The sequence below is a fragment of the Pinus tabuliformis genome, chromosome 2_2, assembly GCF_031772625.1.
Source record: "Pinus tabuliformis cultivar Carrire ecotype Pingquan chromosome 2_2, CPIR1, whole genome shotgun sequence".
In the NCBI taxonomy this organism is placed as follows: Eukaryota; Viridiplantae; Streptophyta; class Pinopsida; order Pinales; family Pinaceae; genus Pinus; species Pinus tabuliformis.
The window spans coordinates 314,381,860-314,385,634 of NC_142300.1; positions in this window are offsets into that span (position 1 = coordinate 314,381,860).

The following is a 3,775-nucleotide window of genomic DNA, read 5'->3' on the forward strand; positions in this document are numbered from 1 at the left end:
CCAAGTTATGGTTGTTAAACTTCAAAATTTTTTGGGCCTGGAGTATGCCCTAAAACTGCTTCTGCTTGGCTAAGAGCTCGTCTTCCTCGGACGTAAGGAAACAGGTTAACGGCCCAAGACCCAGAGGCATCTGGCAGGAGTGAAAGCCTGCTCCCTTACGGACCACCAGCGGGTTATTTCAGGTGGCGTGGTTTTCCTTGATAACAGTGATGTGTCAACTGACATTCGCGGATAGCAGCCAGAGATGGCTGTCCTCACTGTTGGTTTGACAAACTGAGTTTGATAGGTTTTTCCACCTTTAAAAAAAAAAAAAAAAAAAAAAAAAAAAAAAAAAAACTTCAAAATTTTAGGTGTCCTATACGTTTTTGATGCGCTGAATCCATTTCGACCATCAAAAACATAATTCAAACACTGCTTTTACAAGATTTTTTGAATTTTTTTGCCCAAATTCCAATCACTTTTGGCCGTCTAAGCAATTCCTCTACCTTGTTAGACAACTCCTTATTGTATTCATATAAAATTCAATTTCTCCCTACGTATTTGGTGGAATTTCATAAGAATTTGTACTCCCTTAAACATTATGTGGTGTAGACCCTGCCAAATAGATTATATATTATATATGCTATGTGATAGTATCGATGGCTTTTCAAATAATAATTACGCCGTAAGGCGTTCCCTCTGAGAAAGACATCCCTAAAATGTGACGTGTGCAATCCTGAGCCATTGATTTTGTGTGTTAGATGATTGGGGTGTTTTCTGTCGTTCGTTTAATCTGTTTTTTCATAGAAAAATAGTTTTTTTCCCATGGTAATGGGCCATGAAAGGCCAGGCCTGCTCTGCTGGCGATGAGACTCTTCCGCTGGCGATGAAACTCTTCACAGAGACTCTTCTGCTGGCAATGAGACTCTTCGCAGAGACTCTTCATGTCTTTTGCGACCAAGGATCCAAAGCTGTTCGATAGAGCAGATGGGTTTGTGCCCCGTCGGTTCATGGGTTCGGAAGGGGAGAAGATGCTCAAGTACGTTCTCTGGTCCAACGGCCGCGAAACGGATGAGAAACGTCCACCGATAACAAGCAGTGTGGGGGAAAAGACATTGTTGTGATGGTGGCGGGGTTGTTTGTGGCGAACTTCTTCCTGCATACTCGTGTCTTCAGAGCTATCGGAGACACATTGGGCAGCTTCATCCATGGAGATTTGTGGCGGGTATCCAAAGGTCTCTACTCATATGCAAGAGTGTGTGTTGAGTTAGACCTGAGCAAACGTCTTCCAGAACAAATCAATCTCAAGACAAATGACTTTGTCTGGACCTAGACGCTGGATTACGAGAACACTGCTTTTCGGTGTCGACACTGCCATCAATCTGGGCATTTGCAGAACACGTGTCCATCTCGCCCGGCGAAAAAGAACAAGGCCAACGAATCCAAGCCCAAGTCCAAACGATGGGCTCCATGCTCTCCCCCTCCAGTCGAGGATTCTGCTTCCTCCAGTTCTGAAGATGAAGACAGCGATGAAGAATTGCATCAGGCCCCTCACTCTGTGGCCCCTTCCTCTGAGGGCCCGGCACCTTCTTCGGATACAGGCATTGCTCAGAAAAGCGTCCATTTGTCCTCTTCCTCAGACTCAGAAAAGGAGAACCCCCCTGTGGAGGACCCCAATCTGCAAGTTGTAATCGCCCATCCACCCCAAAGTGGTTGGGTTGAAGTTAAAAAAAGGAAAGGGAAAAAGCTTCGTGTTGAAACCCCTGCTCTTTTAGGGTAGCACTTTATGCTTCTTAAGCTTTAATGTCTAGTTGTAGCTCCCTGCTTGCTTCACTCTTTTCCCGGAACTGAGGTTGATAGTCCTATCATTTCCGGTTGCCGGTTTCTTGCTTCTCTGGAATGTATCCTCTTGTACAATATTTTACTGCTTAATAGAATTAGTCTTACCCATAAAAAAAAAAAAAAAAATGCCAGTTTCAGGATCCGGAGTTCTGACCAGCCACAGCCATATTCATTAAGTCAAGGTGGTGTTTAGGAGAATTGAGTATTTCATTTACATCAAGGGATTGATTCAGGAAACGTACAAAATCGCTAGCATGTCCCTAAGAATTATACTAAAATTGATGCAACAAGAGGCCTTCTGGTTACTGATATCAAAGGCGAAAACATCCTATCATAAGGGCATCTGTCGTATCCCCCTCTATTTGTTGGTGTTGGTGTTTTTCTTCTTGGACAAGAACTGGCTTTTTCCTTTCAGCATATTCTATAGGAAATATTTTCTCCAAGATATGGTCCAACTTTAAACAAACAGATGGTCAATCTCCAGGGTGTATCCATTGAAAAACTTGGCAGTTAAGAGTTCTCTCTTCAGTGATATTAATGCATGATTGAAGTACCACATGACCATAATTCAGGACCATAAGATGATACAGTAACCTTTTGCAGCAACAATACAAAACATCATCCACTGTAACTTTATTACATGAAATAAGACTTGGTGTATTTGGATGATCTTTTATTGTATTGGAAGACACACCTCCTGGACCATCATTTCCTTTAAGAATGTTAACGATCACTTATGTTTCAACATCAACTGATTCACTCTGATGATAGGAAGATTTATGCATTGACTCAGTTCCCTTCCTAATAGCACCGATGAGTAAATACTATCTGTGCTTTTTGTTGTAGTGCTCAATTCTAAAAGTTATTTTTCTTGTAAAGATTCCCTAAAATTTGTAGCAGTTTCTGAGCCATTCAACTTTGAACCATACATGATTTTAGCAGTTTCAGGATCATCAAGTTCGGGAGAGAATATCTTCAATTTTCACTCTTCTTCTTGTATGTGTTTTGCTTTTTGTCTATAATCCTTTAGAAATTCTTTCAAGAGAATAAAGTCAAGAAATTCACACTCTTGGAAAATGATTGTATGGACTCCTACAGAGTGAACAATATGACTCTGTGATAGTTCATGGCACAGTGAACACACCAGAAGCAGAAGACATGATCGCAAGGTTGAACTCGATGATCATGACGAGGTGGAGGTGACCTGCTAATACTTCGTCCCCATATAGGTTTGAAACATCAACGTCTTAGAGAACGACGACCATAACTTGAACTACACCTGTATCGAGGACTGAGACCCCGATGGCGACCACTTCCTAACCCTCCATTCTCGTACAAAATGACCAGGCTCACCATATTCATAAATTTTCAAATCATTAACAAGATCATACAGAATAGGTGTGTTGGTCTCCAAAACAACATTATCTATTATATTTGAAGTTAAGTCAGACCACATATGGCATCATCTTGCACGCCATTGCTGTGAATTATTTCCCATTCTCTCCAGTTCTCAATTCAAATTGAAGTTTAAATGTGTTGTTCACGCAATTTGTTTTGAAATTTAGGCTCCAATTTCAAACAAATGTTAAACAATTATGCTTTTCACTCCAAAATAACTAATGCACCATACCAAATGCCAATGAATAAAGCAGCAACGCACAAGGGGACATCTCTCAGGGTCGTGTTATTATTATTATTATTAATTTTCTTTTTTACCCTCCTTATGATGTAACACATACATTGAAAATGGCATCTATAGGGTGGAGGAAACTAACACCACAGAGATCTATAACATTCCAATAATAATTTTTCAGTCTCTCTATCATCTACAATAATAATAATGCATTAACGTTGTAATAACATTGCACCTTATTCACATGTTTGACTATTCACTTGCTCAGATATGCACTGTCATTTCATGCCACTGCGCGATCATATTTACGCCGTAAGGCGT